The sequence below is a fragment of the Ranitomeya imitator genome, chromosome 3 (genome assembly GCF_032444005.1).
Source record: "Ranitomeya imitator isolate aRanImi1 chromosome 3, aRanImi1.pri, whole genome shotgun sequence".
Lineage (NCBI taxonomy): Eukaryota > Metazoa > Chordata > Amphibia > Anura > Dendrobatidae > Ranitomeya > Ranitomeya imitator.
In genome coordinates, this window is record NC_091284.1 from 24,266,419 (window position 1) to 24,283,590 (window position 17,172).

Here is a 17,172-nt window from a genome sequence, read left to right on the forward strand (position 1 = left end):
TCCCCGGACTTTTCGGCGGTCGCCGGTCTGTCCGTCTCCATCACTCCTGCTCCTCCCTCGGCCAATCAGCGGCCGCGGCTCCCGATCTTCCCTGAATACCTCCCCGCCATTCAGATTTAAATGCCGGTTGTGCATCGTCCCCGCCGCCTCCATCCGCAGACAACGGCGTGAGACAACCGGGGAGGAAACACGGCAGCGATCGGCGGAGCTCGGGGGGCGCAGTGATCGGGGGGCGCAGTGATCGGGGGGCGCAGACAGTGATCGGTGGAGCTCGGGGGGCGCAGTGATCGGGGGGCGCAGACAGTGATCGGTGGAGCTCGGGGGGCGCAGTGATCGGCGGGGCTCGGGGGGGCGCAGTGATCGGCGGGGGGCGCAGTGATCGGTGGAGCTCGGGGGGCGCAGTGATCGGGGGGCGCAGTGATCGGCGGGGGGCGCAGTGATCGGCGGGGGGCGCAGTGATCGGGGGGCGCAGACAGTGATCGGTGGAGCTCGGGGGGCGCAGTGATCGGCGGGGGGCGCAGTGATCGGCGGGGCTCGGGGGGGGGCGCAGTGACACCGGTCGTTCTCGCCTTTCTGCACCTCCTGTCGGCCGCATTGTGTGGACTGGGGCTTGGAAACCTGCGTCTAGAATGCTGCGTGCCCCCCGGGCTGCCATCCCTCCAGTGTAGGAGCCCCCGACCACCGACCACCTGCCGGGGCGCAGTCCGAGGGTCTCCGCACGTTCTGCCTGGCGTCTCCCATTGCACTGGACACAATGAAGCAGCCTCCTTCAGCCAGGTACGTGGTTCGCCCCTTCATACTTCCCTTCAGTTTGGGGGTCTGCTGGGTCCTGTGTGCAGATACCCCGGATGAGGCAGTGACTCGTTGGCGCCCCCTCTGCCACCAGGCTCCATCCAGCTGCGCTGCCCTTGGTGATTGTCAGCTCTTCTGCCAAGGAGACCCTCAATCTAAACCGTGGAGATAATGGGGATGAGGAAAAGGATCTGATGCCCCTTATTGGGAATTAAGATAGGAAGATAATTGTACCGTTATTTATTTTTATTTTACCTATAGTCATGTGACTTTATTTTTCATTTATATTGATAACCAGTAATATCACTTTGTAGCATTCCGTAATGTAAATTCTTCTTAAAGAGACAGCGCGCGCCCTTCCACACTTGCAGACGCCATGGTTTATGTTGCCAACTACAAAGTCAATGAACGGGTGGGTATTGTTGTCCAAAGGGAAATACTTTGAAAATTTAAAGTGCAAAATTTACTGCCTGGGGCGAACCATGAGCAAAATCCATCCGCAGGCAGTAGCGACGTTTATCATGAATATGTATAGGAATGCGTTTGCATATGGGATCATTTGCATGCAGCAGTGATATACTGTATACATGAGGTGTCAGGTTTTATTTCGTTACACCCCTTAGCCCCTATATAATATAATATCTCCCCCTAATATTTTTTTCTCCATCTCCCACCGCATGAAGATTTACAAGGGGGTCCTCGGTCTTTTTTTTTTTCTGTTCCCCTAGTTCTGCCTTATATTCTATGCTAGGGGGAACGAAGGTTGTCAGATGCTCCACTGATGATTCCAGCACTGCAGGACTGATGTCTGACAACCCTGTTCCCGCAGGTGACGACTTCTCGTCTAGGTGCATCTTCTCCCCAAGTCATAGTGTTTGTTCCAGGGCTGGAGACATTCTCCGCTCGCTCTGCTTCTTGGAGATACAAGTTTCTTTATTTCGTGAGAACCAACAAAATTAAATGTGACTTTGTGATGTGCGACAAAGTAACGACGTTACGACCCCACTGGGGTCTTCATCACAATGTCGCCGCAAGAAAAGAAGACAGAATGAGTGAATAATAGAATGATCACAGGGCAACAACCAACAATGTGTGTCCGATATCCCAGAGGATACAATTGTATAAACAATTACACAAAAAACAACAACATTCTGTAAACAAAGCCAACAATCCAAACAAAGGAAAAATGAAGAAAACTGGATAAAATGGAGCAAAATAAAGACAACAGGTGACAAAGTCAGAAACCTCACATGATAAAGTCTGTCAGCCTGAGGGTCCAACCGGAATGTGACACAGTGTGATAATGCCGCCACAGTGTGCATATATATATACAGCAAATACATAGAGCAAGATTGGACCCTCAGGCTGATCGCCTTTATCATGTGAGGTCTCTGACTTCGTCACCTGTTGTGTTTATTTTTGCGCACTTTTATCCAATTTTGTTCATTTTTCCTTTATATTCACTCATTCTGTCTTCTTTTCTTGCAGCGCCATTGTGATAAAGACCCCATTGGGGTCGCACCGTCCTTACTTTGTCGCACATCTCAGAGTCACATTTAATTTTGTTTGTTCGCACAAAATAAAGAAACTTGCATCACCAAGAAACAGAGCGTGCGGAGAATGTCTCCAGCCCTGGTCGTGGGGTCTCAGGACCCCTTCCACCTGCACGTCGACACTTTGACCGAGTGCACGCCGATCTCCCAGCAGAATATTTATTCTAAACTGATGCAAAGTGCTGAGCTCAGAAAGGAATTACCGGGTTTCATTACTATTTTTTACTCTATTTTATGCCTTTTTTGTAAGGGGGATTGGTCTTTAATTAAAGCAGCAGCTGAAATGACGTGGGATTTTATAAAGTAAACTCTGTGCATCCATTAGGGTGCATGTAGGAAGGTGCGGAGCCGTCCTGGACATTGTGCGCCCACCGATAGGGGCTTCTTCTATAACATAAGTAAAAGAACGCGGTGTAATAACTCCCACCATGGATGATCAATAACCATCGTATATAAGGTACTCCTTGTATCTAGTGAAATCCTCTACATTACACGGTGTATCCAGGACAATTCCCATATTCTGCCACTTATGTATGGAGATCGGACAGATCAATGATAGATAATAGATAGATGATAGATAGATAATAGATACCGTAGATATTAGACAGAGAGAAGATAGATAATAGATAGATAATAGATAGATGATTGATAGATAATAGATGATAGATAGATAGATATTAGATAGAGAGAAGATAGATAGATAGATAATAGATAGAAGATAGATAGATGATAGATAGATAATAGATAGATAATAGATAGATGATTGATAGATAATAGATAACAGATAGATAGATGATAGATAGATAACATATAGATAGATAGATAATAGATAGATGATAGATAGATAATAGATACCGTAGATATTAGACAGAGAGAAGATAGATAATAGATAGATGATTGATAGATAATAGATGATAGATAGATAGATATTAGATAGAGAGAAGATAGATAGATAATAGATAGAAGATAGATAGATGATAGATAGATGATAGATAGATAATAGATAGATGATTGATAGATAATAGATAGATAGATAGATAACAGATAGATAGATGATAGATAGATAACATATAGATAGATAGATAATAGATAGATGATAGATAGATAATAGATACCGTAAATAGATAGATAATAGATAGATAGTAATAGATAGATGATTGATAGATAATAGATAGATAATAGATGATAGATAGATGATTGATAGATAATAGATAGATAGATGGATAATAGATAGAAGATAGATAGATAATAGATACCGTAAATAGATAGATAAATAATAGATAGTAATAGATAGATGATTGATAGATAATAGATAGATAATAGATGATAGATAGATAGAAAATAGATAATAGATAGATGATAGATAGATAATAGATAGATGATAGATAGTAGATAGATAGATAGATAGAAAATAAATAGATAGATAATAGATAGATAATAGATAGATGATAGATAGATAATAGATAGATAATAGATAGATAGATAGAAAATAAATAGATAGATAATAGATAGATAATAGATAGATGATAGATAGATAATAGATAGATAATAGATGATAGATAATAAATAAATAATAGATAATAGATACCGTAAATAGATAGATATTAGATAGATAAATAATAGATAGTAATAGATAGATGATTGATAGATAATAGATGATAGATAGATAGATAATAGATAGATGATAGATAGATAATAGATAGATGATAGATAATAGATAGATAGATAGATGATAGATAGATAATAGATAGATGATAGATAGATAGATAGATAATAGATAGATAGATAATAGATAGATGATTGATAGATAATAGATAGATAATAGATAGATGATTGATTGATAGATAATAGATAGATAGATAATAGATAGATGATAGATAGATAATAGATAGATCATAGATAGATAATAGATAGATGATAGATAGATAGATAATAGATAGGTAATAGATTGATAGATAGAATGAGATTAGATTGTCAGCCCGTAGATGACAGGGAAAACAATTCTGTGAACAGCAGTCAAAAATAAGAGAGGGAGAGATAATTAGCAAAGTTAGAGAAAGACAGATATATATTCGGCAGGTTTGAGATAAGTAGTAGGATGAATAGATAAACAGTAGAAATAGAGATATCAGATAGATATAAATTGTAAATCGATAACACAGAGTTTGTAGATAGAAGATAGAGACTTTGTATAGAGATGGGCAGACGACAGATGGATCTGCACAGATATCTGTGAACATTTCTGATTTTTACAGTTCTTAGATATGTGTAAGCTCCCAGCGCTTCCTGGACTACATTACCATCATTAATAAATTCCTTCATACCTTCTGAGGTTATTTTTGTAGAATCTCAAGCCTATAATTCTCATCTTTATACTGTGGACAGATGTCACTTCATCCTTCATCCAAAAATGACGCTTACTGTACAATGTGGTTGTATTACAGATATGTCCTCTGCACCCCCTCTTATCCTGTTTGATTATCGTAATTTAGTAATATAGGCTGGATGTGAGATCTGTGTGTCTCTCAGTAATATAGGCTGGATGTGAGATCTGTGTGTCTCTCCCAGTAATATAGGCTGGAGGTGAGGTCTGTGTGTCTCAGTAATATAGGCTGGATGTGAGGTCTGTGTGTCTCTCCCAGTAATATAGGCTGGAGGTGAGGTCTGTGTGTCTCTCAGTAATATAGGCTGGATGTGAGGTCTGTGTGTCTCTCAGTAATATAGGCTGGATGTGAGATCTGTGTGTCTCTCCCAGTAATATAGGCTGGAGGTGAGGTCTGTGTGTCTCTCAGTAATATAGGCTGGATGTGAGGTCTGTGTGTCTCTCCCAGTAATATAGGCTGGAGGTGAGGTCTGTGTGTCTTTCCCAGTAATATAGGCTGGATGTGAGGTCTGTGTGTCTTTCCCAGTAATCTAGGCTAGATGTGTGGTCTGTGTCTCTTCCAGTAATATAGGCTGGATGTGAGGTCTGTGTGTCTCTCCCAGTTATATAGGCTGGATGTGAGGGTTGTGTGTCTCTTCCAGTAATATAGGCTGGATGTGAGGTCTGTGTGTCTCTCCCAGTAAAATAGGCTGGATGTGTGGTCTGTGTCTCTCCCAGCAATATAGGCTGGATGTGAGGTCTGTGTGTCTCTCCCAGTAAAATAGGCTGGATGTGTGGTCTGTGTCTCTCCCAGCAATATAGGCTGGATGTGAGGTCTGTGTGTCTCTCCCAGTTATATAGGCTGGATGTGAGATCTGTGTGTCTCTCCCAGTAATATAGGCTGGAGGTGAGGTCTGTGTGTCTCAGTAATATAGGCTGGATGTGAGGTCTGTGTGTCTCTCCCAGTAATATAGGCTGGAGGTGAGGTCTGTGTGTCTCTCAGTAATATAGGCTGGATGTGAGGTCTGTGTGTCTCTCAGTAATATATAAAGGCACAGATGATTGGCCTTGGGGAGACCAAAACATCCAACACTGCGGAGACACCATCACGTGTTTCTCAACGCAGTGATTCCAGAACACTGCCCCCATCCCTTATGGGAAATATGCAAATGCAGGTAAAGAAGCTGCGGAGACACCATCACGTGTTTCTCGACGCAAGCAGTGAATAGCCAGGCCTTTCCCCGGGAAGGAACAACCACGGGAAGGGCAGCATCCTATGAAGGAAAGCCACCTATGCCAAGCATGGTATCCATCCACAGACAGCTGTTTCGGGGTGTTTGCCCCTCATCAGTGTGGAGTAGGAATATGGCTATTAGGAGCAGTGCCTAGTAAAAAGGCTATAAAGGCACAGATGATTGGCCTTGGGGAGACCAAAACATCCAACACTGCGGAGACACCATCACGTGTTTCTCAACGCAGTGATTCCAGAACACTGCCCCCATCCCTTATGGGAAATATGCAAATGCAGGTAAAGAAGCTGCGGAGACACCATCACGTGTTTCTCGACGCAAGCAGTGAATAGCCAGGCCTTTCCCCGGGAAGGAACAACCACGGGAAGGGCAGCATCCTATGAAGGAAAGCCACCTATGCCAAGCATGGTATCCATCCACAGACAGCTGTTTCGGGGTGTTTGCCCCTCATCAGTGTGGAGTAGGAATCTGGCTATTAGGAGCAGTGCCTAGTAAAAAGGCTATAAAGGCACAGATGATTGGCCTTGGGGAGACCAAAACATCCAACACTGCGGAGACACCATCACGTGTTTCTCAACGCAGTGATTCCAGAACACTGCCCCCATCCCTTATGGGAAATATGCAAATGCAGGTAAAGAAGCTGCGGAGACACCATCACGTGTTTCTCGACGCAAGCAGTGAATAGCCAGGCCTTTCCCCGGGAAGGAACAACCACGGGAAGGGCAGCATCCTATGAAGGAAAGCCACCTATGCCAAGCATGGTATCCATCCACAGACAGCTGTTTCGGGGTGTTTGCCCCTCATCAGTGTGGAGTAGGAATCTGGCTATTAGGAGCAGTGCCTAGTAAAAAGGCTATAAAGGCACAGATGATTGGCCTTGGGGAGACCAAAACATCCAACACTGCGGAGACACCATCACGTGTTTCTCAACGCAGTGATTCCAGAACACTGCCCCCATCCCTTATGGGAAATATGCAAATGCAGGTAAAGAAGCTGCGGAGACACCATCACGTGTTTCTCGACGCAAGCAGTGAATAGCCAGGCCTTTCCCCGGGAAGGAACAACCACGGGAAGGGCAGCATCCTATGAAGGAAAGCCACCTATGCCAAGCATGGTATCCATCCACAGACAGCTGTTTCGGGGTGTTTGCCCCTCATCAGTGTGGAGTAGGAATCTGGCTATTAGGAGCAGTGCCTAGTAAAAAGGCTATAAAGGCACAGATGATTGGCCTTGGGGAGACCAAAACATCCAACACTGCGGAGACACCATCACGTGTTTCTCAACGCAGTGATTCCAGAACACTGCCCCCATCCCTTATGGGAAATATGCAAATGCAGGTAAAGAAGCTGCGGAGACACCATCACGTGTTTCTCGACGCAAGCAGTGAATAGCCAGGCCTTTCCCCGGGAAGGAACAACCACGGGAAGGGCAGCATCCTATGAAGGAAAGCCACCTATGCCAAGCATGGTATCCATCCACAGACAGCTCAGTAATATAGGCTGGATGTGAGATCTGTGTGTCTCTCCCAGTAATATAGGCTGGAGGTGAGGTCTGTGTGTTTCTCAGTAATATAGGCTGGATGTGAGGTCTGTGTGTCTCTCCCAGTAATATAGGCTGGAGGTGAGGTCTGTGTGTCTTTCCCAGTAATATAGGCTGGATGTGAGGTCTGTGTGTCTTTCCCAGTAATATAGGCTAGATGTGTGGTCTGTGTCTCTTCCAGTAATATAGGCTGGATGTGAGGTCTGTGTGTCTCTCCCAGTTATATAGGCTGGATGTGAGGGTTGTGTGTCTCTTCCAGTAATATAGGCTGGATGTGAGGTCTGTGTGTCTCTCCCAGTAAAATAGGCTGGATGTGTGGTCTGTGTCTCTCCCAGCAATATAGGCTGGATGTGAGGTCTGTGTGTCTCTCCCAGTAAAATAGGCTGGATGTGTGGTCTGTGTCTCTCCCAGCAATATAGGCTGGATGTGAGGTCTGTGTGTCTCTCCCAGTTATATAGGCTGGATGTGAGATCTGTGTGTCTCTCCCAGTAATATAGGCTGGAGGTGAGGTCTGTGTGTCTCAGTAATATAGGCTGGATGTGAGGTCTGTGTGTCTCTCCCAGTAATATAGGCTGGATGTGAGGTCTGTGTGTCTCTCAGTAATATAGGCTGGATGTGAGATCTGTGTGTCTCTCCCAGTAATATTTATTGTCTCTCCCAGTAATAATATATAGCTCTCCCTGGCTCCAGAATATCTCTGTATACTGCATTGATTTTCCATGGTATGCACTGACTTTACCCAGCTCTCCCTGGCTCCAGAATATCTCTGTATACTGCATTGATTTTCCATGGTATGCACTGACTTTACCCAGCTCTCCCTGGCTCCAGAATATCTCTGTATACTGCATTGATTTTCCATGGTATGCACTGACTTTACCCAGCTCTCCCTGGCTCCAGAATATCTCTGTATACTGCATTGATTTTCCATGGTATGCACTGACTTTACCCAGCTCTCCCTGGCTCCAGAATATCTCTGTATACTGCATTGATTTTCCATGGTATGCACTGACTTTACCCAGCTCTCCCTGGCTCCAGAATATCTCTGTATACTGCATTGATTTTCCATGGTATGCACTGACTTTACCCAGCTCTCCCTGGCTCCAGAATATCTCTGTATACTGCATTGATTTTCCATGGTATGCACTGACTTTACCCAGCTCTCCCTGGCTCCAGAATATCTCTGTATACTGCATTGATTTTCCATGGTATGCACTGACTTTACCCAGCTCTCCCTGGCTCCAGAATATCTCTGTATACTGCATTGATTTTCCATGGTATGCACTGACTTTACCCAGCTCTCCCTGGCTCCAGAATATCTCTGTATACTGCATTGATTTTCCATGGTATGCACTGACTTTACCCAGCTCTCCCTGGCTCCAGAATATCTCTGTATACTGCATTGATTTTCCATGGTATGCACTGACTTTACCCAGCTCTCCCTGGCTCCAGAATATCTCTGTATACTGCATTGATTTTCCATGGTATGCACTGACTTTACCCAGCTCTCCCTGGCTCCAGAATATCTCTGTATACTGCATTGATTTTCCATGGTATGCACTGACTTTACCCAGCTCTCCCTGGCTCCAGAATATCTCTGTATACTGCATTGATTTTCCATGGTATGCACTGACTTTACCCAGCTCTCCCTGGCTCCAGAATATCTCTGTATACTGCATTGATTTTCCATGGTATGCACTGACTTTACCCAGCTCTCCCTGGCTCCAGAATATCTCTGTATACTGCATTGATTTTCCATGGTATGCACTGACTTTACCCAGCTCTCCCTGGCTCCAGAATATCTCTGTATACTGCATTGATTTTCCATGGTATGCACTGACTTTACCCAGCTCTCCCTGGCTTCTGAATGTCTCTGTATATTGCACTGGCTTTTCTATGCTTCCCCTGGATCTGAGTGTCTTGGTGCAGCACATATAATCCTTTTAGTATGCTTTCTTACCTATCAGCTTGTTTTCCATGACCTGTTTTCATGTATCTCATTGTGTGATCCTGGCATCTCTTTGAGTGGTCAGTCTTACCCCTCCCTCACTTTATGACCTTTGCTTAACTCTCTACATCTGGTCTCCCATACCCAGCCACCCCCTCATTCACACCTGATTGCCCTTAACTGGGGATATATTCACATGCAGGAGTCTGCTATAGACTCAGTCTGCTGAAAATCATCTTTTAACTTCCATCTTTTTAATTATGATTCTGAATTAGACTGAATTGGACTGGAATTGACTGGAAGGTAACAGACTACTAACCACTACAATGTTTCGGTTTCTTTTCTCTTTCACCCCCATACTACTTTCCTTCTTACAATCTCCTGCAATCCCTCCTCCTAGTAAGGAACTAGTCATTTCTTCCTCCATACTCCCCAGCCATCTCACCTTCCCCTCAGAACTGTTCCTCCACATACAATCCTTTTTATCCAGACACACACGGCCGCATCATGTCCTATCCTGCTCCCACCTTCTAATGATCTGTCTGTTACTCCTCATTGCTGGTGACATATCCCCAAATCCCGGCCCTCCCCAATTCATCCCCACACTCGTTTCTAACCCCCTGCCACGATCCTCCGCACGTTTTCCCAACCACGACAACCTCATACCCATTCATCCAGCCCCCACTCCCCCGCTCCCCCTACTTGGAGCACTATGGAACGCACGCTCCATCTGCAACAAACTGCCATTTATCCATGACCTCTTCATCACCAACAAACTCTCCTTCCTCGGCCTCACTGAAACCTGGCTCACCCCCTCTGACTCGGCCTCTCCAGCTGCGCTCTCCTATGGCGGATTCCACCTCTCTCACACCCCTCGCCCCAGCAACAAACGCGGTGGAGGAGTTGGCTTGCTCCTGTCCGACACCTGCTCCTTCACTCCAATACCGCTACCACCCTCCACTACTCTTCCCTCGTTTGAGGTGCACTCTGTCCGCATCTATTCCCCCTCCAACCTCCAGCTGGCTGTCATCTACCGCCCCCCAGAACTAGCCATCTCCACCTTTCTCGACCACTTCACCACCTGGCTACTTCATTTCCTCTCTGTTGACATCCCCACTATCATCATGGGTGATTTCAATGTCCCCATTGACACTTTCACCTCAGCTACCTCTAAACTTTTATCACTGACTGCCTCCTTTGGCCTCACTCAATGGTCCTCTGAGGCCACTCACAAAGATGGCCACACGCTGGACCTCATCTTCACCCGCCTCTGCTCCCTTACTAACCTCACTAACACACCCCTCCCCCTGTCTGACCACAACCTACTGACATTCTCGTCCCTCTCCTCTCCTAGTGTGCAACCCCCACTCCACAAACTCACTCACCCTCGCAGAAATCTCAAACATCTCAACTTACAATCACTCTCTGAGTCCCTTCTCCCTCTCACAGACATAGCCTCCCTTCATGACACAGATGCTGCTGCCACTTTTTATAATACCACAATAACAACAACACTCGATTCGGCCACCCCACTCATGCATAGTAAAACTCGTACAATTAACAGGCAGCCCTGGCTGACCAGCCTGACCAAAGAATTGAGACGGGCTTCCAGGATTGCTGAGCGGAGATGGAAGCGATCCCACTCTGCCGACCACTTCACTGCATACAAGCAGTCCCTCGCCAGCTTCAAGTCTGCGCTCACTGCCGCAAAACAAACTTACTTCTCATCCCTCATATCCTCCCTGTCCCACAACCCTAAACAGCTTTTCAACACTTTCAATTCTCTACTCCGTCCCCCCGCACCTCCTCCCTCCCCCCTCATTTCTGCTGATGACTTCGCCTCTTTCTTTAAACAGAAGATCGATACGATCAGAGAAAGCTTTGGCCCACAGCGCCCACTGCCCCTCTTAGCTGCTCAACCCTGCTCCTCCAAAACCAGCTTCTCCACCATGACAGAAGATCAGCTCTCCACCCTCCTGTCAAGATCACACCTCACCACCTGCACGCTTGACCCGCTCCCATCCTACCTCATCCCTAACCTTTCCACGGTCTTCATCCCAACCCTAACACACCTCTTCAACCTCTCACTCACAACAGGTGTCTTTCCCTCATCCTTCAAGCATGCCAAGATCACACCCATCCTCAAAAAGCCCTCCCTCGACCCATCCTCTGTGTCTAGCTATCGCCCAATATCTCTTCTCCCTTATGCCTCCAAATTGCTGGAGCAACACGTCCATCTTGAACTGTCCTCCCACTTCTCCTCCTGCTCCCTCTTTGATCGGTTACAATCAGGCTTCCGTTCCCATCACTCAACTGAAACTGCCCTAACTAAAGTCACCAATGACCTACTAACTGCCAGGAGCAAGCGACACTGCTCTGTCCTCCTTCTCCTGGACTTGTCTTCTGCCTTTGACACTGTAGACCACTCCCTTTTGCTACAAATCCTCTCATCCCTTGGCATCACAGACTTGGCCCTTTCCTGGATCTCGTCATATCTGACAGACCGAACATTCAGTGTCTCCCTCCCCCACACCACCTCCTCACTTCGCCCCTTGTCAGTCGGTGTTCCTCAGGGCTCTGTTCTAGGACCCCTACTCTTCTCCATCTACACTTTCGGCCTGGGACAGCTCATAGAATCCCACGGTATGCAGTACCATCTCTACGCTGACGACACGCAGATCTACCTCTCCGGACCTGACCTCTCCTCCTTGCTTACCAAAATCCCGCACTGTCTGTCTGCCATTTCAGCCTTCTTTTCTGCTCGCTTTCTACAACTGAACATGGACAAAACAGAATTCATCATCTTTCCCCCATCTCACTCTACCCCTCCACCAGACCTATCCATCAATGTCAATGGCTGCTCACTATCCCCAGTCCCACACGCCCGGTGCCTCGGGGTGATCCTCGACTCTGCCCTCTCTTTCAAGCCACATATCCAAGCCCTTGCCTCCTCCTGTCGTCTCAAACTCAAAAATATTTCCCGGATCCGTGCTTTCCTTGACCGCAACACTGCAAAAACGCTAGTGCATGCCCTTATCATCTCCCGCCTCGACTACTGCAACCTCCTACTCTCTGGACTCCCGTCTAGCACTCTGGCACCACTCCAATCCATCCTACACTCTGCTGCCCGACTAATCCACCCGTCCCCCCGCTATTCCCCAGCCTCTCCCCTGTGTCAAGCCCTTCACTGGCTTCCTATCGCCCAGAGACTCCAGTTCAAAACCCTCACACTGACATACAAAGCCATCCACAACCTGTCTCCTCCATACATCTGTGACATGGTCTCCCGGTACCTACCTACACGCGACCTCCGATCCTCCCAAGACCTCCTTCTCTACTCCCCTCTCATCTCTTCTTCCCATAACCGCATCCAAGACTTCTCCCGTGCTTCCCCCATACTCTGGAACTCTCTACCCCAACACATCAGACTCTCGCCTAACATAGAAACCTTCAAAAAGAACCTGAAGACCCACCTCTTCCGACAAGCCTACAGCCTGCAGTGAACCTCAACCTACTGAACAGCCGCGCAACCTGCCCTACCCTCTCCTAGTGTATCCTCACCCACCCCCTGCAGACTGTGAGCCCTCGCGGGCAGGGTCCTCCCTCCTTATGTACTCGTGTGCCTTGTTATCTGCTCATGTTTAATGTATTTGTCTATATTTGCCCCGTATTCACATGTAAAGCGCCATGGAATAAATGGCGCTATAAAAATGTATAATAATAATAATAATAATAATATAGGCTGGAGGTGAGGTCTGTGTGTCTCTCAGTAATATAGGCTGGATGTGAGGTCTGTGTGTCTCTCCCAGTAATATAGGCTGGAGGTGAGGTCTGTGTGTCTTTCCCAGTAATATAGGCTGGATGTGAGGTCTGCGTGTCTTTCCCAGTAATATAGGCTAGATGTGTGGTCTGTGTCTCTTCCAGTAATATAGGCTGGATGTGAGGTCTGTGTGTCTTTCCCAGTAATATAGGCTAGGTGTGTGGTCTGTGTCTCTTCCAGTAATATAGGCTGGATGTGAGGTCTGTGTGTCTCTCCCAGTTATATAGGCTGGATGTGAGGGTTGTGTGTCTCTTCCAGTAATCTAGGCTGGATGTGAGGTCTGTGTGTCTCTCCCAGTAAAATAGGCTGGATGTGTGGTCTGTGTCTCTCCCAGCAATATAGGCTGGATGTGAGGTGTGTGTGTCTCTCCCAGTTATATAGGCTGGATGTGAGGGTTAATAATAATAATAATAATAACAATCTTTATTTTTATATAGCGCTAACATATTCCGCAGCGCTTTACAGTTTTGCACACATTATCATCGCTGTCCCCGATGGGGCTCACAATCTAGAATTCCTAACAGTATGTCTTTGGAATGTGGGAGGAAACCGGAGTGCCCGGAGGAAACCCACGCAAACACGGAGAGAACATACAAACTCTTTGCAGATGTTGTCCTGGGTGGGATTAGAACCCAGGACCCCAGCGCTGCAAGGCTGCAGTGCTAACCACTGCGCCACCGTGCTGCCCTAAGGGTTGTGTGTCTCTTCCAGTAATATAGGCTGGATGTGTGGTCTGTGTCTCTCCCAGTAATATAGGCTGGATATGAGGGTTGTGTGTCTCTTCCAGTAATATAGGCAGGATGTGAGGTCTGTGTCTCTCCCAGTAATATAGGCAGGATGTGAGGTCTGTGTGTCTCTCCCAGTAATATAGGCTGGATGTGAGGTCTGTGTGTCTCTCCATGTAATATAGGCTGGATGTGAGCTCTGTATCTCCCCCAGTAATGTAGGCAGGATGTGAGGTCTGTGTGTCTCTCCTAGTAATATAGGCTGGATGTGAGGTCTGTGTGTCTCTCCATGTAATATAGGCTGGATGTGAGCTCTGTGTGTCTCTCCCAGTAATATAGGTTGGATGTGAGCTCTGTGTGTCTCTCCCAGTAATATAGGCTGGATGTGAGGTCTGTGTGTCTCTCCCAGTAATATAGACTGGATGTGAGGTTGGTGTGTCTCTCCCAGTAATATAGGCTGGATGTGAGGTCTGTGTGTCTCTCCCAGTAATATTGGCTGGATGTGAGCTCTATGTGTCTCTCCCAGTAATATAGGCTGGATGTGAGGCCTGTGTGTCTCTCCCAGTAATATAGGCTGGATTTAAGGTCTGTGTGTATCTCCCAGTAATATAGGCTGGATGTGAGGTTTGTGTGTCTCTCCCAGTAATATAGGCTGGATGTGAGGTCTGTGTGTCTCTCCCAGTAATATAGTCTGGATGTGAGGTCTGTGTGTCTCTCCCAGTAATATAGACTGGATGTGAGCTCTGTGTGTCTCCCAGTAATATAGACTGGATGTGAGATCTGTGTGTCTCTCCCAGTAATATAGGCTGGATGTGAGGTCTGTGTGTCTCTCCCAGTAATATAGGCTGGATGTGAGGTCTGTGTGTCTCTCCCAGTAATATAGGCTGGATGTGAGGTCTGTGTGTCTCTCCCAGTAATATAGGCTGGATGTGAGGCCTGTGTGTCTCTCCCATTAATATAGGCTGGATGTGAGGTCTGTGTGTCTCTCCCAGTAATATAGGCTGGATGTGAGGTCTGTATGTCCCCTGTTATGAACTGGTGATTCAGAACCACAATGGACCTAGTGGTTAAGAGCACACAAAGTGACCTGATATTTATTAATAACATAGGACGAGCTCTGAGACGTGGGAACTCTGCTGACCGCAATCCCTAATCCTATCATACCACACTAGAGGTAGCCGTGGAGCGCTCCTGACCAGACCTAGGCGCCTCGGGCACAGCCTGAGAAACTAGCTAGCCCTGAAGATAGAAAAATAAGCCTACCTTGCCTCAGAGAAATTCCCCAAAGGAAAAGGCAGCCCCCCACATATAATGACTGTGAGTAAAGATGAAAATACAAACACAGAGATGAAATAGATTTTAGCAAAGTGAGGCCCGACTTACTGAATAGACCGAGGATAGGAAAGATAGCTTTGCAGTCAGCACAAAAACCTACAAACAACCACGCAGAGGGCGCAAAAAGACCCTCCGCACCGACTAACGGTACGGAGGTGCTCCCTCTGCGTCTCAGAGCTTCCAGCAAGCAAGAAAAACCAATATAGCAACCTGGACAGAAAAAATAGCAAACAAAAGTAACACAAGCAAAACTTAGCTTATGCAGGGCAGACAGGCCACAAGAACGATCCAGGAGAGAGCAAGACCAATACTGGAACATTGACTGGAGGCAAGGAACAAAGAACTAGGTGGAGTTAAATAGAGCAGCACCTAACGACTTAACCTCGTCACCTGAGGAAGGAAACTCAGAAGCCGCAGCCTCACTCACATCCACCAGAGGAAGCTCATAGACAGAACCAGCCGAAGTACCACTCATGACCACAGGAGGGAGCTTGACCACAGAATTCACAACAGTCCCCTCCCAGTAATATAGGCTGGATGTGAGCTCTGTGTCTCTCCCAGTAATATAGGCTGGATGTGAGGTCTGTGTGTCTCTCCCAGTAATATAGGCTGGATGTGAGGTCTGTGTGTCTCTCCCAGTAATATAAGCTGGATGTGAGGCCTGTGTGTCTCTCCCATTAATATAGGCTGGATGTGAGGTCTGTGTGTCTCTCCCAGTAATATAGGCTGGATGTGAGGTCTGTATGTCCCCTGTTATGAACTGGTGATTCAGAACCACAATGGACCTAGTGGTTAAGAGCACACAAAGTGACCTGATATTTATTAATAACATAGGACGAGCTCTGAGACGTGGGAACTCTGCTGACCGCAATCCCTAATCCTATCATACCACACTAGAGGTAGCCGTGGAGCGCTCCTGACCAGACCTAGGCGCCTCGGGCACAGCCTGAGAAACTAGCTAGCCCTGAAGATAGAAAAATAAGCCTACCTTGCCTCAGAGAAATTCCCCAAAGGAAAAGGCAGCCCCCCACATATAATGACTGTGAGTAAAGATGAAAATACAAACACAGAGATGAAATAGATTTTAGCAAAGTGAGGCCCGACTTACTGAATAGACCGAGGATAGGAAAGATAGCTTTGCAGTCAGCACAAAAACCTACAAACAACCACGCAGAGGGCGCAAAAAGACCCTCCGCACCGACTAACGGTACGGAGGTGCTCCCTCTGCGTCTCAGAGCTTCCAGCAAGCAAGAAAAACCAATATAGCAACCTGGACAGAAAAAATAGCAAACAAAAGTAACACAAGCAAAACTTAGCTTATGCAGGGCAGACAGGCCACAAGAACAATCCAGGAGAGAGCAAGACCAATACTGGAACATTGACTGGAGGCAAGGAACAAAGAACTAGGTGGAGTTAAATAGAGCAGCACCTAACGACTTAACCTCGTCACCTGAGGAAGGAAACTCAGAAGCCGCAGCCTCACTCACATCCACCAGAGGAAGCTCATAGACAGAACCAGCCGAAGTACCACTCATGACCACAGGAGGGAGCTTGACCACAGAATTCACAACAGTCCCCTCCCAGTAATATAGGCTGGATGTGAGCTCTGTGTCTCTCCCAGTAATATAGGCTGGATGTGAGGTCTGTGTGTCTCTCCCAGTAATATAGGCTGGATGTGAGCTCTGTGTGTCTCTCCCAGTAATATAGGCTGGATGTGAGGTCTGTGTGTATCTCCCAGTAATATAGGCTGGATGTGAGGTCTGTGTGTCTCTCCCAGTAATATAGGCTGGATGTGAGCTCTGTGTGTCTCTCCCAGTAATATAGGCTGGATGTGAGCTCTGTGTGTCTCTC

The 17,172-nt window shown here is 46.6% G+C and overlaps 1 protein-coding gene across 2 annotated transcripts in view; it reads left to right on the forward strand.

The window, feature by feature from the left end:
- Nucleotides 1-437: 437 nt before the first annotated feature.
- The window catches only part of LOC138672521 (galactosylgalactosylxylosylprotein 3-beta-glucuronosyltransferase 1-like), a 129,407-nt gene continuing 112,672 nt past the window's right edge, over nt 438-17,172 (forward strand). For both annotated transcript variants that reach the window (XR_011319739.1, XM_069760574.1), the window contains exon 1: nt 438-777. The gene's annotated coding sequence lies outside the window, so the exon portion shown is untranslated. The remainder of the gene's footprint in view (nt 778-17,172) is intronic.